This window comes from Nuphar pumila, chromosome 7 (genome assembly GCF_984573655.1).
Source record: "Nuphar pumila chromosome 7, dmNupPumi1.hap1.1, whole genome shotgun sequence".
Lineage (NCBI taxonomy): Eukaryota > Viridiplantae > Streptophyta > Magnoliopsida > Nymphaeales > Nymphaeaceae > Nuphar > Nuphar pumila.
Genome location: NC_143255.1, coordinates 37,743,269 through 37,770,245, shown reverse-complemented (window position 1 = coordinate 37,770,245; position 26,977 = coordinate 37,743,269). Strand labels below are relative to the sequence as shown.

The following is a 26,977-nucleotide window of genomic DNA, read 5'->3' as shown; positions in this document are numbered from 1 at the left end:
TGGCTACTCCCTGGGGTCGGGAGGTAAGCCCTTAGAGTTTTAGGTTAACATGAACAAAGACCGTAAGTATGGAAGGACGGAAGGTTGAGTCAATGTGGCTAGTTTTCTCTGAGTAAAAAATAAAAATTAGTTCAAAATGTTTTTTATTTTATTTTAATGAGGATGAATAATTACTTTTCAATTTGCAAGAGACAATACAAGAAAACAAAAGGACTCAGGTTTTCTAGGATGATATAAGAAAATAAAAAGGACCCGAGGTCATTATTTGACTATTTTCAAAAAAAGTTTGGCCGGTATTTGATCTTTCAGAAATGTGATGCCATATTTTAAATTAAGGGCAAAATGATGGCTGATAAATGATTTTTTTCATTTTAACAAATATCTGAAGTTCCGAACTTGGATGTTGGGGGGCATCGTAGACATCGCCGAAAGCCTGTACGACGAGCGCTTTGCTTCTGGAAGCCTCAACGTCCAAGAGGAAAGAGTGTGTCGAAATAGATCCTCACCGTCCGGCGGCAGCAGACAAAAGTATGTTGTTTGGTTTTCCTAAACATCCCTTCTCCTTTTAGGAGGATAAGATTGAGAAAGTACAATAAACTTTATTTGTCCTCATCTGTGTTTTTTCTTCTTCTGGTTTTCTCTGAGACTTGCAAAACGATGCCTTTTTTAATTCTAGATGCTTGTGGGAACAAGATAATGCCTTTTATGGAATACCCATCTTTTTTTTTGGGTTTTTTTGGCTGTATTGTGAGATTTTAGTATTTTTCTATTAAATTTGTTGGAAATATGTTACTTCCAGTGAGATGGTATTGGACATTTTGATTTTTCTGAATGCTGGGATATTGACAGAGTAAGCATGAAATGGATGGTATTTTCTTCCTTTCATTTTTGGCATTTTTATGGAATTTTCAGGTGATATTCCATGAGTTATTTGGGGTTATGATGGATTGGTAGACCATCCATGTTTCCGTATGCTACAGGTTTGTCGGAAAACAACCATGGTATGTGATATATAAACGAAGTCTGAGGACCACAATGAGTTGTCTGATCACATTTTATCACTTCTGAGTTCCATATTAGAGATTTTATTAGTGTCTTCTTGATTGCGTTAATGAGATTGCCTTTGTTGACGGAATCCATTCGTTAAAGCTAAATATGAATCTCTTCTTCTCATTTACAATTTCATTTCAGTTGGGATGCAGCGGAATCGAGGTAGTTGAACATTGCCTTATCAAAAATTTGAGTTAAAATATTTATAATGTGGTATGTCTTGAAGATTCTTAGGTTGTGGGTAATGGCTCCATTTTCTTTCTTTTTCGTGCTAGATCAGAAAGTGCGATTCTCTAAGTTCATACTTTCTTCTTTTCATAATTAATGTGAAATGTAAAGGATTTTGATCAGGAGCTTTTTTGGAAATATGACTCAAGAGAGGGGAGAGAATTGTTTACATTTGGAATTTAGGATTTTTGTTTGTCAATGTATTGCCTTTCCCGATCTGTATATTTGATTCCATTATTGGTTCACTCTTTTGACCAAAGTAGGTTTTCCTTTTCCACCAATAGCCAAAATAAAGGTCAAGGCTTTAGCATTTTTATCTTCTGTTCAACCTTTTGGGATTTTTTTAATTATCTAAGACCTCAAATCAGTGAGGAAAGGAGAACAATGGATTCAAAAAATGAAAAAGAAAGTCACCAGAAACACCCACGAGTAGGCAATCTAGCTCGAGAGGCAGTCCCTTGGGGAAGCAACAATTTACTGTTTTCGGAAGCTAGAATCTTTGTCAGCCACTGCATGAGTTTAAAGCAGTTCTAGTTAACGAAAGGCTGTTTTTGGGAACACCTTCTCTTTCTCAACCAGAATATAAGCATCACACTACACTGTTTTGATTGCCCATCGATGTGGAGCTCACTGATATTCTTGGCTTTCTGAGGGATAGCCAAGCTTGGTAAAGAAAATGAACAACCATTGAAAAATTCCCTTCTATAAGAAATAGACCATCATAAAAAAATGCAGTACTAGCAAATGTCTTTTTTGTCACTATTGCTCCTCTATTCTCAAGATGATTCTCCTTGAGTTATTACGGCTTCTACATGAGAAAGGAACACAAGAACATTTGAAGGTACTCATGTTGATTCCGAAATGTCACTTCAATACCTGCAATAATATCTGTTTTTGCTGTTATGCTCACAATGGGGGATTGTGGATTTGTCATGGATTGGGATTAATTGCATTGAAACCTGGGTTTTGTAACTGACCTGGAGGCTTTGGTGACTTCCCATCACTTCAGGCATTGAGTTTTTTCATTACAGCAATAATTTTCAACAAAATTTTTCTTTCTCCTCAAAAACTTAATTTCTACATGAACCTTAGATAAAGCATGTTTTTTAACCAAATAATATTTATCTATTAGACTATTGCTAAGTGGCAGCTTGAGTCGGTGCAATGCCTCTGGCCTTAGATGAATGCATTTGACGGGCTACATTCTGGCCCTAAAGAAAATAGTAGGATGTGGCTTTAAGAAGATACCTTTAACAGTGCCTCTTTCACTAATGAGCATACTTCCTTGGATGTATACTGATACTGTAGGTTAAGGTTATCCAAACCTAATCCTATAGCCTCCAGCCTCCAGGCTCTCTTCAAAATTTGGGGTCCACATAATAGCTGCCTAAAGCCACCTAGCACTAAGCAACATATCAGCCTGCTCAGTAGAGGCTATAAATGTATATCCACACTTTCTGTAAAAGGACTCACATTCTAGCTGACAAAGGTCTCTTATTCTACCTGCCTCTATTTCCTTAATCAAGATTCAAGAGCCTTCCTGTAGCAAATTTTAAATGATTAGAGAAGGAAACTGCATTATATATTCATGTCTTCCAAAAGCCATATCCTCTCCTGTCAAGGTGACAAGGCCACAATAGTTCTACCCAGATAATCCTTCCCAACTTGTAATTTTTTTTCAGTGATTCTTACCCATGGAAAATTCTCGAAAGGCAGCCTCAATTACAGAGTTCCTCATACCACTTTATGTTCCCTTGATGAAATTTATCACTTAATAGTGCCTTTTTCTTCTTGGTCAGGGAAGCTTTGGTGTCACATTCGTGTAATTTGGGTTAGTGGTTACATTCTTACAGGTACTTTCTCTTGTATTTCTCAAACACCCTGGAAGATCTGGCATTGTGATTGTATGATTCAGTTTGATAGTTACAGGTCAACCGTATCAAACATCTTGTAGCCATATTATGGTGTTCTTTTCTATTGTAGTTTTTTGAATAGAATTTCCATTTCTTCAGCATATTCTCTTGTTTTCAGACCTTAAATATAATAAAGTCTAAGAATAAAAGCTAACAACTTCACATTCTAAGAATAATAGTCGACAACTCAAACCAATCTTGTGCTGTGTGTGTGTGTGTGTCTTGCCTTCTAGACCAGAATGTGTACAAGTAGCTGGGAGAACAACTCAATGATCATTAATGCTTTAGTCATGTAGCAATATTAATATACTCTTCTGATCCCATGTGCATGTCTGTACACCAAAAAGTGACCAACTTCATAAAATAAAAGGGCGTAAAAAAGTAAGACAATGAGCCTTTATTGGAATGGAGTAAAGAGGATAGCAATGCCAACAAAGAAACCATCAGATTAAGCTGAAACAATGTTATTATAGCAAACATATCCATTCTTGATATCTACTTCAAGCAATATGGCATATGTTAACAAATCTATGAAGGTGGTTATTGTTTTACTCTCAGAGGATTACAACATCTATCAGATATTTACAATTCCCATTCAACCATAATGACCACAATGTAATCTTGAATAACCATCTTAGAACATTTGAACATTTATCCTAGGAGACGGCTGAATGTCCAGCCTTCTATAGTGCACATCTTCCAATCAAGTGGTGATAAATGAGTGCTTCATGAGTTTACATCCATATGAAAAGATTTATGACACTAACCGTATTCTAGTTCTCACAGAAAGATGTATATTTACTTGAGGGTTTAGTTTTGTTTCTTTTAGATACTCTTATCTACTTCTAAATGCTTCATTAGTTGCCTTCTTCTTTATAAAACTCTTCTTATTAACCGGTTTTCTTTCCCTATTATTTCCAAAAAAGAGTGTTTGCTCTATGCTTGGGATGTCAAGCTGAAAAACCCACTTTGACAAGTGATATCCAGCCATTTGTTCCAAGACCTTGATATCAAGATCTAATTGAGAGTGGTTCTTAGTCCTGCATTTTGGAAATAGAGCATCTCTAGATGTTTGTGGCTTTGTGCTATGGATGTGTTTAGGCACCTTTTATCGATTCTTACATTATCAAAGTTATTTATTTTTAAGAGCTTAAAACGTATATATATATATATATATATATATATATATATATATATATAAACTTTTTTTAAGAGATTAAAACATATATGTATATATCTGTGTGTGTGTGTGCTATTCATCCTGAGAAATTTGATTTTGGCATTGTTATTGTAGGTTAAAAGCCAATCAACATGTACACCACAAGGAGGAAAGTCCAGAAGGACAAGGGTGCAGAGCCTGCCGATTTTGAAGGAACAGTTGCACAGGTTGAAAATTTGATTCAATGTTCTTATTTATTCACTTTTAGGTTGGTTCCAATTTTGCTGTGCTTTTCAGGCTTTCCTTGATTTGGAGAACACAAATCATGAGCTGTAAATTAATTGATCCGTGTATGATCATTTATTCCCTTAGTGTAGAATCATCTTGCATGCATGAATATTAAAATCTTATAAAATTTTATGCAGACAACTTAATGTTTATGGAAATTCCGAGGTGGTTTTTATTCATCTTCCTTACAGGCTAAGGCACCTTTCTGCAAAATCCATGTGCCTTGTGCGAGAACAGGAAAAACAAAGTTCAGAAGGAAGGTTGCTGTGTCCCTTTTTTCTGCTTAAACGATGTTATTGAAACGTGCACTGCTACTGCATGAATATGTTAGAAACTTGAGAAACAGTTTGCTTTGTGATTATAGCCTCTTAAGATGTGGTCTTTGGCCAATTGATTCTGAATATGCCCCAAAATTTTGTTGTGTGTATTTCTCTTCTATGAGATAAATCATGTTGATATCTGAGAGCATCTAGTTCTACATGTTAGCATAAATGCTGTTTGTTTGGAGCTTGTGGATTTTTAGGTAAAGTCCCTTTTACGGGGTATGTTGGGGATCATCATTTCCAGGAATATATCACCTGACTTACAGTGGAATATGTTTTTAGTTAAACATTCTTAAAACCACTTTTGATCCTAGACAACAATTGATGAAGTTTATAAACCTAAAATTCAGGTTTTATAGCTTCATTTAGGGTCATAATATCTTTTATTTGCTAATTATGACTGCTATCATGTTGAATGAGATAATGAGATGAATTACTGCAGTGTTAAAATGTGTGTAAAATCTCTAGGTTTTGTAGAGAATTTACTTACTATTTGCCATTAATTGTCAATTTTTGTTGAGCCCCTTCACTTCTCCAGATTTGTGTTTGGACAGTTCTATTTTTGTTGTTCAATTGGTTCAAACAATTTTAATTTTAACAGTACCCCTGTCGACACCCAGGCATGCCATTTTACCCTCTGTACATACAAGTTTGTATTTAATTTATAATTTATAATTATATTTTTCAGTTTATAACTTTATATTTTTCAGTATATAATATATATTTTAGATATAACATATATATTTAGATTATATTCAGTTTATTTTGTATTTATGTGATATATATATATATATATATATATATATATATATATATATATATATATATATATATATATATATATATATATATATATATATATATATATATATATATAGCCGTGTCCCTGTACCCACATTTTTTGTAATTGCCTTGTCATACCCTCCTCCGCACCCGCACCCGCACCCGCACCCGCACCCGCACCCATACCTAGGAAACATATGGTGCTTTTTCTTTTCTCTGATCCTCCTTTCATCTCTTCTTTGTTTCTTTCTCTCACCTTGTATCAATCTTATGAGTCAGTTAAGGTCTTTCCTGTCCATAAAAAGGTTTAAAACAAGCTTATTTATCTGGTTAATTGTGTCTAGTCTTTCAATAATGTTTTCTGAATGGAGTTTTATGAGTTTGATATCTGTGAGATTATCATTTATGCAATGTGTGTCATCCATGTCTACATTGGCACTTCTGAGTGGGTGCATTATGTAATGTAAAATATACATTTTATGTTTATGTGAATAATTTTTGCAGTTTATTTTTATGATTTAGTGGAGTGACCCAATTTGCAGTATGTTTCTAATTATGTGTGTGCAGGCAACATACACAACCCAGCCATACTGTCCTTTTTGGAAACAATTGTGTTGTACCAATTATACCCATCTCACATCACCTACCAATACTTTTATCTATGTGACCTAAATTATAATGAGTTGGGTATTACTTTGTACTTCTCAAAAGAATGTTGGCTCAACCTTGACACCACTTATACGTGATGGAGGGTACTGAATCGGGAATATCTCGGGAGTTTAAAAATAAAAAAATATAAATAACAAAAAAACTAAGAAAATAATAAGTTTTGCATTATTTTTCTTTCAAAAATATAAAGAAACATGTTTTAAAGGTTTTAAAATATAAAAGAAACAAAAAAATAGGAAATACAAACTAAAAAGAAAAAAGTTTTACCAAAAATATCGTAATATTTTGAAAATATCGCAAGATATTACCTTTAATATCGGTATTTCTTGTGATATTTTCAAAATATCACCGATATTAGTGACAGTGGTGATAATATGCAACGACCCCAACTCATCCGTTTAAAAGTGACATTTTTTTTAAAACATTTGCAAAAACATTTCCAAAAACCTGGGGCCTTTACAATCATAACCAATCCACAACCACAAGGGATCTTACACTATCATCATTCAAACCAAACTAACTTTATTAATTAAAAACATAAGGTCGGAGAACATATGCAAGTAAATATAAATAAATCAAAATGTGGAGTCACTATATTCCTAAAGGAATCTATAAAGCAATCGTGTAGCCCTCGTAGCTCCTCGTAATAGCAGGTCTCTTCACTGGGCCTCAGAGGTTGTGAAAAACACAAAATTAAGGGTGTCAGAATCAAAGATCCTGTGTACGAGTCCTTCTAATGAACCAAATAAGTAAAAAAAAACATAAATAAGATTTATGCAATATTTTAGAGGGATGCAATTATAACAAATTCATAGTTCAATTAACCATTCATATATTAAAAAAATATTACTAAACAATAAGAAACAATTATTAAACAAGAGGAAACAATTATTAAATAATAGAGATCATCAATTAAACTATATGGGACATTCATCATACAGTAGGGAACAAATGTCATGCAATCATTAATTTAGCACTAGAGAACAAGTAAATATGCATGATCTAATGCATAACAGAAATATGCATGATTTTAGTGTATGTGCATGAATAAATTATTATCTTTTATCAGAGTTTGCTTTTATATGCTTGTCTCTATTAAATGCACATAAACTTTAGTTCCTCTCTTTATTACCATTGTCCGCGGATATTCAAAATGGGTAAAAATTTTCTGAGATCAAGTTAGGTCTCCAGTTGTAGCTTAACACAACTTGTATTTTATTACTAGGTTCCACACCTAACCCTCGACTGATATAAGAAATCAACACCATTCATTGAAATATTAGAAATCAACATCTAATACCAAGATATTATGGAAATCAACATTCACTAATGTCACTTTCTTGGTATACCAAAAACAACAGTTGTATCTACACACCACTCCTAGGCAAAGTGACAGGATCTCTCTAAAATCGTGGTTGAGAGGTGAACCATCTAGTTGGGTTTAGGGGCACAACAACGCACACAAAGTTTTAGTATCATCATAGTTCCCAAAAACCGCAACTACAGGATTCCCACACTAAAGAAGGGACATCCAGATTGAAAGTGGGACATTGTTGAGTTTGTCTAACCTGTCAGCAAGTGAAGATCGAACACCAGAGACCTGATAGACTTCTGCAATCACTAGATATACCAGAGTGAAAGTAGAATGATATTTTGATGGATTTCATCGTAGGGTTGCTGAGGACCCGACGATAGCACAGACAGACTGACGAAGAGTGCCTATTTTTTGCCTATCAGGATCAGTCAGAGATTGAAGAATTTGGCAGATCTTTACGTGGATGAGATAGACAGACTTTACGAGGTGTCGCGTTCGATTGTGTTATATCGAGACCCTCGTTTCATGTCTCGATTCTGGTGCTAGCTTTAGAAGGTCCTTAACACTACGTTGAAGTTCAACACGACGTTTCATCCACAGACGAAGCGTACAATACAAACACTCGAGGACATGTTAAGAGCGTGCACTTTGGATTGGGCAGGAGATTGGGACAAGCATGCGAATCTTGCAGAGTTCTCGTACAACAATAGCTATCATGCCAGTATTGGTATGGCCCTGTACGGAGTTCTATATGACAGACCATGCAGATCTCTCGTGTGTTAGGATGAGGTTGGAGTGAGAGCAGTGGAGTCTCTAGAGATCATCGAGCATTACGCGAAACATTTACATTTGATCCGACAGAGGTTAGTCGTAGCACATAGCAGACAGAAGAGCTATGCCGATCAGCGACGTAGGGAGCTCAGTTTTGATGTGGGCGATCATGTGTTTATACGGATCTCTCCTATAAAGAGTGTCTTTCGGTTTGAGAAGAAGGGGAAGTTGAGTCCTCGGTAAGTAGGACCCTTCGAGATCCTTGAGCGAGTTGGGGAGACCGCGTAGCGGGTGACACTTTCTCCTCAGTTTTCGCAGATCTACAATGTTTTTCATGTCTCGATGTTGAGAAAGTACGCACCTGACTCCTCACATGTGATTCACTATTAGGCGATTGAGGTACAATCTGACTTGATGACAGAGGAGAGGCTAGTAGAGATTGTAGATCTCTAGGAGAGGACGCTACGTAGTAGGACGATTTTGTTCGTGAAGGTGCGCTAACAACATCACAGACTGGACGAGTGCACCTAGGAGGCTGAGGCAGATATGCATCAACACTGCCTACACTTATTTGATACGTTCTAATTTCGTGGGCAAAGTTTTTTTAGGGGGTAAGAATGTAATATCGTGCATTTTCACAGGCATTTTCATACTTAGTTAAATTTGAGAATTTCAAAAAATTTGGTTAAGTATAGAAGAAAAATCAGTAGAACCTTGATATTAGGACGATGTTCTTTGAGTTTGGGCTTGGCCTAGGTCTCATTGACAAGGTCTAGGTGAGCCAATCAAAATATGATAAAGGTTTTGTTTTTCGACCTTTAAATTCAAGCGAAATTCGAGTAAAATTCAAGTTAAATTCGAACAAATTTCAGAGGTGAAATTCGAGTTATATATCGTTTGATGCGTCTCAAAATTCTGAGCATAATAATAATTTACTTTTTGGAATTCGAGCTTTGGTTGACCCAAAAATCATAATTTTTTAGAAAAGAACTGCCTCGACGGGCTAGGTCCAGATTTTGATCGGACTGGATCCAATGCATTTTATTCAAATTAATATGGACATAGACTCTTTTCAAGACCCATATTAATTAGGAATTGATCTAGTCCAGGATCCAATTGAAATTTGGATTTGGATCTGGATCCGGATTCAGATCCAAATTTATACCCAATGAAAATACAACTTTAAATTCAATATTTAAGTTTAATTTGAAGTTAACTAGAGTTAAAAAGACTCCGAGAGGGATGAGGTACCCTCTGAAAGTTTCTAGGTATTTAATTATTAATAAATAATTAATAAATAATTAAATTATTATTAAATTAATATTAATTCCGAATTTCAACATTTATTAACTAATTGGGACTCCCTAGAAGAGTCCTTATTACTTGAGAGAGGTAGAGAAATCTAGAAAGGAGGAAAGGCTATATGAATTAGGAAGGAGATTAGGAAAAAAGAAAGTCAAAGTTAGAATTTTAGAAAATTGGCAAGTAGGGTTGGAGATGGACTCCCATATGGGAAGTCCAATCTCCCGCCACATTTAGAAAATGGCTGGAATAAGGGGGGGCGTCACCCCCTATTCCCCCTATTTAAGCCACAAAAAAAAAATAATAAGAAAGAAAGAGAGAAAAAAGAGAGAAGAAAAAAGAGAAAAAGAGAGAAAGAAAGAAGGGAAGAAGGAAAATGAGAAAAAGAAGGAGAAGAAGGAGAAGAAGGAGAAAGAAGAAGAGGAGATCATCTTCCTCTTAAACCATCCGTCGCTTTTCTCGGTTTTTTGAAAGCTTCAAGAAAAGGTACTGGTGTTCTCTCTTGTCTCAAATGAGAAAAATGGCCTAAATAGGCTTTAGGCAATGTTTTTGTAGAGAGCCATGGATTCTATCTTGATTTTCCACTATTTAATCCATGAAAATCAATGTAGGTAGATCTAGAATATGTGAGATTTGATTTCCTACACTATTTCTGTAACGCCCCAAAATCGTGGACTTGAAACCTTTTTATGAGAAAGGTTGAAAGCTTTGAAATCAATCATTTATCAGAGTTTGAAACAGAAGTTCAGCGGAAGATCAGGTTTAAAACAACAAGTCCCTAGACTTTGGGTGCATTACAACGCAAAAGCAAACTTCCCCTTACAAACCGATTTGCAATTTGAATATACATTTTATTGAAATGAAAAGAAGAACCTGTTAAATTATGTACATTAATCATATAATGTAATATATATATTTTATATATATATGGTAATACATATACATATATTAATATATATGTATATGTATCTACTCAAATATATATATAAAATATATATTTCTATTTATTTTGTCATAAGGGTAGTTTAGTCTTTTCCCTATTTTTGCGCACATTCACTTTTCGGATGTGACTGTAATTATTTTTCTTTTATTTTTATTTTTCTTTTTGTTCTTTTTATTTCTTTTTGGATGTGTACCTAAAAGGTACCTTGGGGGGCCCACCAACATAGTCGTTGGGCCCTCTCCAACGGTCACATTTGTGACCGTTGGAGGGGCTCCAACGACTATGGGTGGAGCCCCTCCAAGGCCCCCTTTAGTGTTGTTATAAATAGGGGTTCTCCCCTTTGTATTTCTCCATGGCTTTGAGTCAAAGCCCAAGTTCTCAATAAATTGATTCCATTATTTTATGCCTTTGTGCATTTGTGAGTTATTTGTGGGTTGTGCCTTTTGTGCACAAGTGTTCTAAAGTGTTCTTATTGTGCTTTCGTGGTGGGTTCAATATCAAGAATATTAAGGTCTTGATATTAGTATCTTGTTGAAGATACTTTCACATGGTATCAGAGCCTCGTTGGAAGAAAGAAGATCGTGTATCTCGCCTTGTGTGAAGCACCTCGAAAATTGTGCCCTCAAGCTAGTGAAGTTTTTGAGTAAAGAACTTGCTCCGGGCAATATTTTAGAAGCAACTTTTGTCAAGAAAAGGTTGAAAATCCGTTAAGGTATGCTTTATTTTTCATCTTCTCTTCTCCATAATGGGTGAAAAAGACTCCCACTTCTCCCTTGGTTTTAAACTTAGTGGTTCAAACTACCATGTTTGGGCCGGCAACATGGAAGCCCACATCAAAGGGAAAGGTCTTTGGGGTTATGTTCAAGGATCCATATCGGAACCCGAACCCAAGCTTTCTATTATAGAGAAAGGGGAAATCAAAATTCTTGAAGGAGAAGATAGACAAAAGGCCTTAGAAGAATATTCCAAAAGGCATGATGAGTGGGAAATGAAGAACTTCAAAATATTGTCTTGGATTTTTTCGTCCGTTGAAACCAAGATCAATGCCAACATCATCAAATTTAAAAGGGCCTCCGAAGCTTGGTTATACCTTGAAAAAATGTATACGTCAAGAGACTTGTCTCACAAATACTACCTCCAAAAGAAAGCCTTGACTCTTCAACAAAATGATTTATCTATTCGGGAATATTTTGCCGAATTATCATCTATTTGGGACGAGCTTGCCATGCTCGAACCAAAATGGAGTGGAGAAGCTATTGAGTTAAGGCATAAACAACTTGAGGAAGATCGTTTCTTCAACTTCTTAAATGGTCTTAGACCCGAATTTGAGCAAATTCGGTCCTCCCTTCTATCGGCTTTTACCTCCCCATCTATTGAAGATGTCATCACCAAGCTAAGTGGTGAAGAAACACGTATGGGGATTAGTAAAAATAACCCAAGCATTCTTGCTACACCTTCTCAAAATGACTATGAAGTGGTCAATGCCGTGTCAAGACCCGGTAATAATTTGAAGACCTACAAACCGCCCCATTTCAAAAATCAAGGGCAAAATGATCGATATGGCAAGAGAGATTATAGCAAATTAACTTGCCATTTTTGTAAAGAACCGGGACATATCAAACCCAATTGTCCTAAATGGAAGAAATTCCTCGCCGCGGCTTTAGCATCCCAATCGGAGGAACGGCCTTCAACATCGAATGAACCTCTTTCGCTTCATCAAATTATGGATGCTCTTCAACCTCTTCTCAAAGGAGGCACTTCTGGAGCCGCCATGTCATCTTCTTCCTCTCTTGGTAAGACATCTTGGCTACTTGATTCTGGTGCTTCGTTTCATATGACTCCAAGTCATTGTTTTCTCTCTAATTATTCTGAAAATCGCCTTCCATCTTTTGTCTCAACCGCGGATGGAACCCCTCTTGAAATTAAAGGAATGAGTAATTTTGAAAAACAAGATTTTTTTATCCCAAAAATTCGTCTTATTCCAAAACTAAACTTAAATTTACTTTCCGTTTCTCAACTCTCGGACTATGGTTGCGATATAAAGTTCTCTTCTAATAAATGTTGGATACAGGATCGCCAGTCCGGCAAATTGATTGGGGAAGGCTCTAGGAGAGGAGACCTCTACTATGTTGATTTTCTTAAAATTCCCAAGAATCAATTTTGTAATGTTGCTCAAAACAAAGATATTCATGTATGGCATAAGAGATTGGGTCATCCCAACATTGTTAAAATCTCTTATTTGCCTTTTGTTAAGCATCTTTGTAATGAAAATTTTGTTTGTAATGAATGTATTCTTGGAAAAATGAGAAGTCTTCCTTTTCCTCAAAGATCCATGTTTACAACAAAACCTTTTGAAATCGTTCACTCCGATGTATGGGGTCCAGCTCCGGTGATATCCAAGGGAGGCTTCTCGTACTATGTTATCTTTGTGGATGATTTCACTAGGTTTAGTTGGATATATTTTCTTAAACATAAATATGAAGTTTTTTCAACTTTCAAAACATTTCATATGATGGTTTTAAATCAATTCAATGGAAATTTGAAAATTTTTAGAACCGATTCGGGTGGCGAATACCTTTCCAATGAATTTAAAAGCTATCTTGAAAACTATGGAATTCTTCATCAAAAATCTTGTCCCAAAACCCCTCAACAAAATGGGTTGGCTGAACGGAAACATAGGCATATTATTGAAACCACACGAACTTTGCTCATTTCTCAAAATATACCGAAAAAACTCTGGGCGGAAGCCGCTCTTACCTCTATCTATCTCATAAATAGACTTCCATCTAAAAACTTGAATAAGATTTCCCCGTTTGAAAAATTATACGAAAAAGAACCTGATTATAGCAGGTTAAGGGTTTTTGGATGTAAATGTTTTGTCCTTACTGATAAAAATGACAAACTCTCCCCTAAGGCCATTCCTTGTGCCTTTCTTGGTTACTCTGAAACTCATAAAGGTTTTCGCTGTTATGATGTTAAGAGTGATAAACTTTATGTTTCCAGAAATGTAAGCTTCTTGGAAAATGTTAGTGGCTTCGAAAAACTTGAAACTAATGATGAGAATATAGATTATTCTTTTCTGTTTGATTTATTAACTGAAGATGATGATACTAGCGATGATGAAACAAATCTAAATGTTGAAACTCATACTGATCAACCCATTAATGAAGAACCACATAGAGATCCTATAACCTACTCTCATAGAGATAGGAGTACTTTTAGAAGTGCCCTCGAAAGATATGATAGTGGGTCTACCCCTTCAAGTGAAGGAAATCTTCGTAGGACCGAAAGATCAAGAAAACCTCCTTCTAGGTTCATCTCATATGAGTCTTTTTCACCAAAATATAGAGCATGTCTAAGCGCCATTCACTCGTACATAGAACCTAGGGATTTTGAGGAAGCACGTAAATACCCAGAATGGATAGTTGCTATGAACAATGAACTTGAAGCCCTAAAGAAAGCAAAAACCTGGGAGTTTCAAGATCTTCCTAAAGATAAGAAAGCAATAGGGTGTAGATGGGTGTTTAAAGTCAAAACTAAGTGTGATGGGTCTCTTGAGAGATATAAGGCCCGCTTAGTTGCAAAAGGGTATGGTAAAAAACATGGGATTGATTATGAGGAGACTTTTGCCCCCGTTGCTCGGATGGTCACCGTCCGATGTCTTATAATTGTTGCTTCAATAAACAAATGGAACATCTATCAGATGGATGTAAAGAATGCGTTTTTAAACGGAGATCTAAACGAAGAAGTATATATGGATGCTCCTCCTGGAATGAAGTATCCTAAAGGGAAAGTGCTTCGTCTTCGGAAAGCACTGTATGGTTTAAAACAAGCTCCCAAAGCTTGGTATGATAGGTTTAACTCTGTGATGTTAGATAATGGTTTTTCATCATGCTTTACTGATGCTGCTTTGTTTGTTAGAAAGTCTAATGCAAGGATTGCTATTCTGTTGCTATATGTGGATGACATGCTTATTACTGGGAGTGATTCTAAAGGGATTAAGAGCATAAAGTCCATATTAAAGGATAAGTTTGAAATGTCTGATTTGGGTTTCTTAACTTATTTTCTGGGTATTGAGGTTGCATACTCTCATAGAGGGTATTTTTTGTCTCAAACTAAGCTTGCATCTGAGATTATTGACAGGTCAGGTATTACAGATGATAAAGTTTGTGAAACTCCTGCTATAGTAGGAGCAAAAATGAAGATTGATGATGGTGTTCCTCTCTCCGATCCTACTCCCTACAGGCAACTAGTAGGCTCGTTGATGTATCTAAGTATCACCCGACCAGATATCTCACATGCGGTGCATACGGCAAGTCAATTTCAGCATGCACCAACTTCTGTTCACATGGGTGCTATCTTGCGTGTCGTGAGATACCTAAAGCACACTATTAATAAGGGAGTTTTTTTGTCTTTCCGTTCTGAGTTAAAATTAATTGCTTATACTGACTCTGATTGGGGAGGTGACCCAAATAACCGTCACTCCACCACTGGTTTTTGTGTTTTCTTAGGAGACTCATTGATCTCATGGAGATGCAAGAAGCAGCAAAAGGTATCTCTATCATCAACTGAAGCTGAATATCGTGCCATGGCAACTACTACCATGAAAATTGTTTGGATTCATCAGTTACTGGAAGATATGGGAATCAAAATTGAAGGGCCTACCAAGCTTTGCTGTGACAATAAAAGTGCGATTTATATTGCTAAAAATCACACTTTTCATGAACGGACTAAACATATCGAGATGGACTGTCACTATGTTCGGGAGGCGTATCTCCAAGGAATCATTGACCTTCCATATGTCACGCCCGAGTATCAGTTGGCAGACTTCTTCACTAATGCCTTGTGTGCTCCGCGCTTCAACTTCCTTCTTAGCAAACTCTCGGTCATCCTGCCCTAAGTTTGAGGGGGGGTGTTAAATTATGTACATTAATCATATAATGTAATATATATATTTTATATATATATGGTAATACATATACATATATTAATATATATGTATATGTATCTACTCAAATATATATATAAAATATATATTTCTATTTATTTTGTCATAAGGGTAGTTTAGTCTTTTCCCTATTTTTGCGCACATTCACTTTTCGGATGTGACTGTAATTATTTTTCTTTTATTTTTATTTTTCTTTTTGTTCTTTTTATTTCTTTTTGGATGTGTACCTAAAAGGTACCTTGGGGGGCCCACCAACATAGTCGTTGGGCCCTCTCCAACGGTCACATTTGTGACCGTTGGAGGGGCTCCAACGACTATGGGTGGAGCCCCTCCAAGGCCCCCTTTAGTGTTGTTATAAATAGGGGTTCTCCCCTTTGTATTTCTCCATGGCTTTGAGTCAAAGCCCAAGTTCTCAATAAATTGATTCCATTATTTTATGCCTTTGTGCATTTGTGAGTTATTTGTGGGTTGTGCCTTTTGTGCACAAGTGTTCTAAAGTGTTCTTATTGTGCTTTCGTGGTGGGTTCAATATCAAGAATATTAAGGTCTTGATATTAGTATCTTGTTGAAGATACTTTCACAGAACCACGTTTTGGTAATACAGTTTTAGAAATCCAGAGTTCTAATCAAAAGAGATGCTTTCAAAGGAACTTTATACCATATCTATCAAAAGGGTCTCCAAGAGCGCAACATCAGGAAAGGGCATTGCCTTGAATGCATCGCGTCATCGCAAGCTGTCTCAACCTGTTCACCTCCTGCCCATGAAATGGGTCAGTCTCACAACAGACTAGTTGGAGTGCAAAAGACAAGAAAGAACAAATGCTGCAATAAGCAAGATGATCGCTAGCTCAAGTAGGAAAAGCATGACTAACAACATATCTAACAAAAGGTGCTCTGAAGTAAGCAAAGCTCTAATAAGGTAAACAACTACATACAAGAGCAATAAAGATCATAGTGCTAAACAAGCAACTATAGCAATCCCACAAATACTACAGGTGAAGAGTAACTAACTCTATTCACCAGTCAAGCAAAGCAATTGAATAAGACGAACATTCATAACGATGCTCGCAAAACATACCAGTACCATTGGATGACTGAGTCTATCGGCAAATAGCTACATTAATCGCAAGGCACAAGTTATTGCATCACAAACAATTCATAAGCTACACAGGATAAGCATTTAACTAGTATGAGAAGCTAGTTAATACTAAGCAAGGAACTGCGTAAGTAGTTTAACCAACTAGAGTAACGCCTCAGCAGACATACATAGCTCAACGAGTAGCGTACCGAACTACCGAGCTAACAAGCAATCTAGCAATGCACGTCACAACACGCATATCTCATGATCATGTGTATAAGTTATATCTTATCTCATTATGAGCAGACTGTTGTGGGTACGCATAAGGCAAAACGTAGAAACAACCGAGATCGATTCGGGGGTCTATTATGCTATGTATTTTATTATACCCCGAATGACTGACTGAGTCCGCTTTCTAAGGGGACGGCCAGTGACCAAGAGAGTAAATCCCCAAAGGCAAACGAAGGCCCAATGAATGCGCATCCGAACTTCTGCAGAAGTGGCCTGAAGGATTTTCCCTAACCTCCGATGACTGGGGAAGGTCGGATCTTTACCCGAGATTGCCATTAATGACTGTCCATCGGAGTTTTGTACCGTCCATCCTCTCTCTTGATGTACCATCCCGAATGAGCACGACGGAGGGTTTTCTTAACCGCCGTCCCATTCTATGTGCTCTGGTCTTTCAACCCAATCGAGCATCTTGCTTGTGAAGGCGCATGACCGTTATTTAGGTGAATTATACGTGCCATTGCGCGTTCGAGGCAACCACACACTTCTCATCCTACTCACCGCAGTACGCATGGTACATATTCAAATGTACAACCACGATGAAAAGGGCCAATCCATAGTGAGGGTAGAAACATCTCTTGTGATCTTAAACACATGCCATTGCATGTACGAGGTAGACATAGACCTCTCATCCTACTCATCGTAGTACGCAACATACCTGCTTAAAAGTACAACCACGATGAGAGGGGCATGAATCTCTCGCAAGAAATCCCAACACTTCTGCTTTACAGAAGTCTACAGTGAACTCATTCAAGTTCCAACTTATTGTGCTCGGGTTCTTTAGACAATCGCAAGCATTCTGCCTATTAGGCGAAAACTATATAACAGGATTTAGCTTAAAGTGTCAATACACGCTTAGAGGTTACTATAGACCTTTCGTCCTACTCTTCGTAGCCCAAACGTATCGTACATGACTAAGAGTGCAACTTACAAGAGGAGGTACATGGATTCCTCGTAAGAAATCCAACAATACCTTCACGAAGGAAGGCACTACTATCTTGGTTTGACCAGAAAGCCTAGAACCAGGTCTTGCATCAGAAGTGATGCAACGCCGATCTAGCGATGACGCAAGTATCTCGCTAGGATCCCCGCTCTACTCATGCAGAGGCTCCTAAACAAGGTTATCTGAATCGTATCGGATAGGCGAACTGAGGTTGTAACACACCTTTTCTAAATACATCGGTTTGAGAGATTCAGCTGCTATCTCTGCTTTACAAAGCTATACATCCTTGAAAATAGGCTCGCACCTAAGACCATCATCTTTGGAGAACCGAAGTGCATAAGTGTGTGTCGTGGCTTGTAAGACAAGTGAAACGATATACACTATACACTCGAAGCTGCACTCAGGGAGTGTAAGCTGACAAGGGACAAACCCGTGCACATACTAATACAATGGCAAATCGAGGGGCAAGACTCGATGGGCGAAGCCGCACCGCGAGGGTAGAACGCTAGAGCTACACACGAGGTATGAGATCATACCTCGATCATCGAAACACACAAGCAGGCAACTACGCAAGCAACTCGTGAAGTATGAGATCCTATACTGACTAAGCAAGTGTAGAGGACGACTCACAAGGCATGGGGTTGCACCTCGATTAAACAATAAGCGTAAGCAAGTAAAGAAGCATACGACAAAGATAAGAATACATGCACGAAGGGCAACAACATGGTAAGGACGAACACATGCAAAAAGTAAGTGTAAAAGCAAGCACGACAGCACAGAAAAATAAAGTACGAAGAGTAAAGCAAGAAGCAAGGCCATGGTGCATAAAGCGCGGGGCAACAAGTAAATGCGAGAAAGTAAAGTGCATGATCGTAAAGGAGGACCATGATTACATCCTGGAGAACAAGGCAGACATAAACAAGTAAATGCCATGGCGCAAAGCGCGGGGCAGCAAGAAAGTAAAGTGCGAGAAAGTAGAGAGGACAATGATCGCGAAACCGTGTCCTTGAGTTAAAAGACATGAAATGTAAAGACATGAATGAAAAGCCTAGGCACATATAGCGCGACGACGACATAAAGGAAAGTGCGAGAAAGTAAAGAGGACAAGGATCGCGAAACCGCGTCCTTGAAGGTAAAGACGTACGCATATATATTATACGTATACATATATCATTCTCTTTTAATTATCTTTTATTATTTTAGCATTTATCCGTTCATTGTCCTTTCACGCAAGAATCCCCTACCTTAAGAGGTTACGGGTCCTCGTACGCCAGCGCCGTAGGCAAACGCAAGCTTGAGCCATGAAGGCGAGCTGGATCCACCATTCAACCTAGAAGCTTAGAACATTAGTGTATGCCATAATATAAACGAGAAGCAACAAACACAGCAAGGTCTCCTGCCTGCAGGAGGCAGATGCAGGAACTCTGCATCCTGCAAACAAGGGTGCCAAAGGCAGGGGCCTCAGCCCTGCCGGGCAACAACAGCAGATACAGGGAGCAGGAGCTCCCTGTCTGCCGGCACAAAGAAAGGCAGGGGAGGGAGCAGAGGCTCTCTGCCACGCCTGCCGCAACAAGGCAGGGGGGAACACCCCCTGTCAGAACACAAGACAGGGGCGCAGCCCCTTGCTGGGAATGAAACAGGCAGTGGCTCTGCCCCTGTCGGCAACAAGAACAAGGCAAGGGGGAAAAACCCCTTGCCGGAGAACAATGAAACGCAGGGGGCAAGCCCCTACTCGAAAACAGGAAAGCAGGGGGGCTTCGCCCCCTGCCGGCAAAACGCAAGAGGCAGGGGGACAAAACCCCCTGCCGAGAAAGAACAAGAGAGCAGGGGGGCTTCGTCCCCTGCTGGGACAACAAGAGCAGGGGGAGCCTCGCCCCCTGCCCAAAAGCACAAAAAGGGACAGGGGGAGGAACCCCCTGTCGACAAGGCAAATGGCAGGGGGACAGAGCCCCCTACCGACAAAAGGAATGGCAAGGGGACAGAGCCCCCTGCCGGCAAAGCGCAAGAGGCGGGGGGCCGAACCCCCTTCCGAGAAGCAATAGGATACCCCCCCTGCTGCGGAATAATAGAGGGTAGGGGGAGCCTCTCCCCCTACTGGGAAACAACAAAAGCAGGGGGCCTCGCCCCCTACTGGGACACAAATGCAGGGGGCCTCGCCCCCTATTGGGATACAAATGCAGGGGGAGCTTCGCCCCCTGCAGGCAGGCACAAGGACAAGGGGGGACAGAGCCCCCTGCTGACTGACTCACAAAAGGAAGGCAGGGTGGTTAATTCCCTGTCGACAAGAGGTGACGACAGGGGGCTCGCCCCCCTATCGATCAACCCTAATACAAAAGAGAAGGAGAGGGGAGAAGAGGTTTATACCTCGAAAGACCGCAACGGGGGAGTCTCCGGGGAACGAGGTCGTCAGCACGATAGAGGCCGGAAGCGGCAGCAACAGGTCGATGGCTAGAGGAAGGCAAGAGGAGCCTGATAGAGAAGAGGCGCAGGGAACAGGGGTTGCCGAAGCTCGAAGGTCGTCGACAACTCCAGCGTCGGGGTTCTGGCTCAGCTGACAGCCAGACAGAAGGCAGAGAGGTGGTGGCGACGCTCGCTGGCGGCTGCAGCACCCAGGACGAAGGCGGTGGTCGGCGGCGAGTCGCCGGTGTCGGGGTCCTTGGCGCAGCCGACAGCCAGATAGGAGGTGGAGATGGTCGCCTGAGTTCAAAGGCCGCCGTCGGCTGTGGCAGAAGGAGGGAGCCAAGGATAGGATGTCGCCGGAGCTTAGAGGCCGTCATCGGCGTCGATCGTCAGCATCTTGCGACACAGGGGACGAGAGGGGGAGGCGAAGAGTGGCGACGATCGCCGGCGGCTGAAGGGGAGACAGTGCCTCACGGTGGCGGTTGCAGGGAGGATCGCTGGTCGTTGGGGAGGCTTGCCAGACGGAGCTGCCCGCCGGCGTCTCCGATCGCCGGCGGCAGCGCGAGGGGGGCGGAGTAGAGGAGAGAGAAGGGGCGAGGGTTTTGAACCCTCGCCTGAGACGCCTGTGACTTTTTAAAGTCACACGCTTCTCGAACGATCGAGAAGCCGGGTCTGAGTTCGGGCTCGGGTCCGACACAACGGACCGACTGTGACACGTGTCTGACGCGTGCAAGGCACGTGTCTGACACGTTTTTTTTTTTCACGGGCGTTGCAATTTCTGCATGTTTTTGTGTTTTTCCACTATATGTGTGTGTGTGTGTGTGTGTCCATGGACACTTTGGACAGATCTGCAAAGAGAGAAGGGAAGAAGGAAAAAGAGGAAAAGAAGGAGAAGAAGAAAGAAGAAGAGGAGATCCTCTTCCTCTTCAACCATCTGTCGTTTTTTCCTGTTTTTTGAAAGCTTCAAGAAAAGGTACAGGTGTTCTCTCTTGTCTCGGATGAGAAAAAAGGCCTAAATAGGCTTTAGGCAATGTTTTTTTTTTGGGAACCATGGATTCTATCTTGATTTTCCACTATTTAATCCATGAAAATCGATGTAAGTAGGTCTAGAATATGTGAGATTTGATTTCTTACGCTATTTTTGCATATTTTTTTGTTTTCCCAATATATATATATATGTGTGTGTGTGTGTGTGTGTGTGTGTGTGTGGACACTTTTGGACAGATCTGTCTTATGTGTTTAGTGGACATATCTGGCCATCATGATGATGGAAAGATCTGGCCAGATCTTAGTCCCTGTCCATTCTGGTCAGACCTGTCCGCTTGACAGGTGTGTATATCCGGACAGATGGACATGTGACTGTGGTTCTTGAAAATGAACCTAATCCATGGGAAAAAATAATATATGTGCATATTCCGTTATAAAAAAAAGGAAAAAAATTTGGATTTTGTTTGTGCTTTTTAGTTCGGGACAGGACGGACAACTCTCCAGTCCCAGCCTGGACAGTCGGCTGGGACAGAACAGTCTGCTATCTAGTCCCAGACAACTGTCCTGTGTTGGACTGGACTGCTGTTTATGGGAAAAATAAATCTCTCTCTCTCTCTCTCTATATATATATATATATATAGCATGATTCCAGCCGACTGAATGGGCTGGACAAAACTGGGTCGGTTCAATCCTAGCTGACTGAATCGGCTGGGCTGGGACACTGTCAGCAAAAAAAAAGGGGCAGTTACAAAAAAAAAATTACAACAAATAGGTTTTTTTATTATTCAGTCGGTAGGCCCAGCTGAGTCGCTAGTTCGGCTGGGTAGGGGACTCAGTTTTAGCCCAGCTGACTGGGTCAGCTGGGTGCAGTTTGGTTAGGCACAGTCCCAGCAGACTGGGTTCAGCTGGGCCAGGTGCCTGTTGTTTTTGAGAAAAAAAATTATATATATATATATATATATATATATATATATATATATATATATATATATATATATATATATATATATATATTCTGGGCAGCAAACTGCCAGGCCCAACTGAATCAGGATTCGACTGGGCAGGATGGTGGCCTACCAGGCCCAGCCGACTGGGCTTGGCCTGGTTAGTTTAAAAAAAAATAGCATGTGAATAAAAAAAAAGAGATCTGTTTCTGTGGGCAGTTGCTAGATCAGCCCCCAGCCGACTGTGTCGGCTGGGTGAGTTTCAGCAGGGCACAGACCCAGCCGACCAGTCGGCTGGGCCAAGTGCCGCATACCAAAAAAAAATTGTATAATATATATACCAGGGATTGTATAAGAGGATATTTACTGATTTAAAACTCAGCTTCTTTGCATATGCTGAACATAAAGTGTTGTTGAGTCTTGTTAAAACATTCAGATTTCCCTATATTTCACTGTTTCTAATGCAATGTTACTTATATGTGCATCTTGTGGGCATATTCATATCTTGAATTTTTGATTAATTTGCATATGTATCCTTGCATGGTAGTTCACATGTGAGCATGAATTGAATCATGAAAGGAATTATGTATTTGGCATGATCATGTGAACACATGCGTGAGAAAAATTATTGTTCATGCACATCTTTATTGAGTATGTGTAAATGTGCATTTAAAAGCACGTGAAAAGAATGCATAAGTGGCATATTCATTGTGAATTTTGCATTGGATGCATTAGTGGTCAAAAGTGGATCATCGTACGCCGTGTGAGCCTTGAGCAGGTGTTGCTTTATGTTTAGTTGTTCTTATGCATCATAAAAATCAAACTTGACATTATTACTCTGATTGCACTATTCCATGTTGTCATTGGCAGTGGTCTCGTGATGAGTTTCACATGTTGATTTGCGAAACGTATGTTGGTTTTGCATGTTGATTTGCAAAGTAAAGAAATTGAAATAATAAAAACAAAAGATTAAAGAAGAGAACAATGTAATTCACGTTTTTCTATATGTTTCATTTTTAGTGTGAAAATCTTAGATTTGCGGTTTTGGGGAACCGTAAGGATACTAAAACTCCATGTGCGTTGTTGTGACCATGAACCCAACTAGGTGGTTCACCTCTCGACCACAGTTTTAAGAAGATTCCGCCACTTTTCTCGGGGCCATGTGTAGATACAGCTGTTGTTTTTGGTATACCAAAAAAATGACATTAGTAGATGTTGATTTCCATAATGTCTTCACATTAGATGTTGATTTTTAATGTTCTGATAGATGGTGTTCATTCCTGATATTGGTCTAGGGTCAGGTGTGGAACCTAGTAATAAAATACAAGTTGTGTGTTAAGCTACAACTAAGGACCTAACTTGACTTCAAGAATTTTTTACCCGTTTTGAGTATTCGCGGGCAACGATAATAAAAAAAGGAACCAAAGTTTGTGTGCATTTAATATGAACATGTATATAAAAACAAACTCTGATAAAAGATAATTTATTCATGCATATGCACTGAAATTATGCATATTCCTGTTATGCATTAGATCATCCATATTTACTTGTTCCCTTATGCTAAATTAATGATTGCATGACATTTGTTTCCCACTGCATGATGAATGTCCCCTATTGCTTAATTGATAGTCCCTATTGTTTAATAATTATTGTCTCTTGCTTAATAATTGTTCTCTATTGTTTAGTAATAGTTCTCTAATACATGAATAATTAATTAAATTATAAATTTGTTATAATTGCATCATTCTAAAATATCGTATGAATTTTATTTATGTTTTTTTTACTTATTTGGTTCATTAGAAGGACTCGTACACAAGATCTTTAATTTTGACACACTTACTTTTGTGTTTTTCACAGCCTCTGAGGCTCAGTAAGGGGACTTGCTATTACGAGGAGCTATGAGGGATACACGACCAGAGTTGCCAGTCTAGGAAGCGGGAGCGGGAAGCGAAAGCCGAAAGCCGAAAGCGAGGCACTTCTAAAATTTTAGGAAGCGGGAAGCACAAGACGACTTAGGAGCGAACCGGAAAGCGTCTCAGAAGCGACCTAAAAAGCGAACCGAAAGCGACCTAAAAAGCGAAGAAGGAAGCGACATAAGATTCAAATGAGAAGCGAATAAGAATCAAAAGGGAAGCGAAAATGTAATTATATATATTTATTTTATCAAAAAATAAGATTTATGTCATTATTGACAAAATAAAACATGTAACTAAGACAATAAATAATATAAGTTGTAATTATCTAACAAATGCATCATTTGCAACTTTCAAGCATTTAAAAAAAAATACATCAAGAGAATATCATAATTCACATTTCTGTTACAACCATTTAACAAATGCATGCAAACACTAAATAATGCATTAAGAAAACTAATAAATTTGATTAAAAAACGTATCTTTTTCAATGAAAGAATTAAATGACTTATTGTTGTAAATCTTGTAATCTCTGCAACATAGAAAATGAGAAATCAATAAACTCAAAGATTACATAGAGATATAGTTAAATTTTTAAGCTATAAAGTTCTAAAGTCTAAACTGTAAATTATAAGCTATAAAGTTCTAAACTTAAAATTAACATAATCCACTACTTCACTTCATCATGCAAGGTTCAAAATAAAAGTACATATCAAACCAACAAAATATTACAAGACCATAAAAAAAAAGTAACATAAAAGTTTATAAGTTGGACTACTCCAACTACATCATCAAAAGAATAATTAAGAATTCAAGAGCTCATTGATCTGTCATCTTTCTCTTCCCCTTCAAGTCAGCAATAGATCGAGAACTTTCTGCATCATCATGTGCTTTTTGTTCTCCACGACCATGCCTTCTGCTCCTTCCTTTATTTCCTATAATGAATATGTTAAAAAATAAAAATGTTCAAAAACCATAATTTAAAATATAAAAAATATATATATAGAAAAAGTAAAAATAAAAAACACAAGATCAACAGACCTTGCCTAGGTCTCCTGCTAAAGAAACGATCAATCCGGCCTTGAGGAACTAATGGTCACTCTTGTATATCTGCAATTTTACTAGCTCTGTTGGATTGATTTGTATCCTCTTCAATTTCATTTGTACGTATGATTATTGAAGGTAATGGAGCTCTAGGTTGTACATCTTTGGGTTTGGATTTGGAAATAGTGCTGCACTATCATCCAAATCTCTCTAACGCATGTCCTCCAATCTTAACGTATTTTCTTCTACAATAGGAAGTTCTGGATTGATATCCCATTTTCGACTAGGTCTTTCTTTGTAGCGATTGTTGCACATTTTTATAACAAGAATATAAAATATGATTAGCATAATAAACCATCAATGATAGAAAAAGAGAAAAAAAATACCAAAACAAAAGTACAACACAGTTTAATTATACACGTCAATCAATCGAAGATTGGAATGAATATACACTAAGGTATCAGCATGATCTTCATTAGGCTTATTTCTTTTAACATTGTGAATATAACTGTAGGTGCTCCACACTCTTTCTGCGGAAGATGTGCTAATAGGTTAAGATAAAACCTTAATGGCTAATGCTCTCGACTTAGGTGTATCACCACTATAAAAATGCCACCAATTAAGCACCGACATTGTAGGATTCAATGCATCTATTCTTGCTGCATTTCGGCTAAATCTTTTACTTCTTGATGCAAAAGCCACAAGTTGTGCCCTATAAAGTGTAGAGAGCTCTTCGTTTCCAGCAGATATGACTTCAAGCACGAGCATTACACCGTCTAAGATATCATTATCCTTTTCTGAAAAAAAAATTTAATAACTATAAGAAGAAAATGCAAATGAAATAATAAAATAATTAAATCATTAAACTTTAAACTTTATTAAATAAATAAAATAAAATTTTTATCAAGAGAAACTCGTTTGACCCCTCCTGCTGCTAGGATCTTGAGATACTCTGACTCGTAATATTTTGGAGTAAGCATGTGGGCTAAACTATGGAGAGGCACATTTATTCTATCTCATCTATTTGAGACAATCTTATGAATCTTTTCATACAAATTTGGTTGTCCTTTTAGATTGTCTTTTATTTCCCCCAACATATTGTCCATGCTTTCATACACTTCACCAATTATAGGGCCTTCCTGATCACAAAATTTAATCATCTTATATATGAGTTTTGTAATCAATAATGCTAAACGTACAACATCCCAATATTCTTCATCAATAACAGTTGTTTCTGTTGTAACAACTCTTTTTTTTCATAATTTCATCCGTGCATGATTGCTTCCACTCGCTCCATCTATTTGAAATTAATGTGAGCCTCAAGCTCTCCCTCACATCAAGCAAGCGCATCAAAGTAGTATAATGTGAAGCAAACCTTGTTTTTGCAATCTTTATTAGTTTTAATTTTTCATTGCTTCTAAAGATTGCTAGTGCTTTTGAATGATTTGTGATATACTTCACAATTTTTTTGCTCTGCAAATATGTTTTTCCCAACCAATGAAACTCATGTGCTAAATCCTTAAAGATCAAATTAAGTGTGTGCACAATATAAGGTGACCAAAAAATATACTTATACGTTTGTTTTAATTCTTCACCTGCTAACTTGTAATTTGCTGCATTGTCTGTAATCACTTGCACTACATTAGAAGGCCCCACAAGTTTAAATTTCATCTTCAAAAACTCGGCAA

General features: G+C 38.3%; 1 long non-coding RNA gene across 2 annotated transcripts in view; it reads left to right on the top strand.

Annotated features, from left to right (window-relative positions):
• The first annotated feature begins 383 nt into the window (after positions 1–383).
• LOC149831960 (uncharacterized) overlaps positions 384–26,977 on the top strand; it is a 52,637-nt gene continuing 26,043 nt past the window's right edge. Inside the window, exons 1-3 of one of the 2 annotated variants that reach the window (XR_016433320.1) lie at positions 407–528; positions 913–1,001; positions 4,486–4,577. This is a non-coding gene — a long non-coding RNA (uncharacterized LOC149831960). Of the gene's footprint in view, positions 529–912; positions 1,002–4,485; positions 4,578–26,977 lie in introns of both variants that reach the window. The other variant, XR_016433319.1, reaches the window with a different exon arrangement.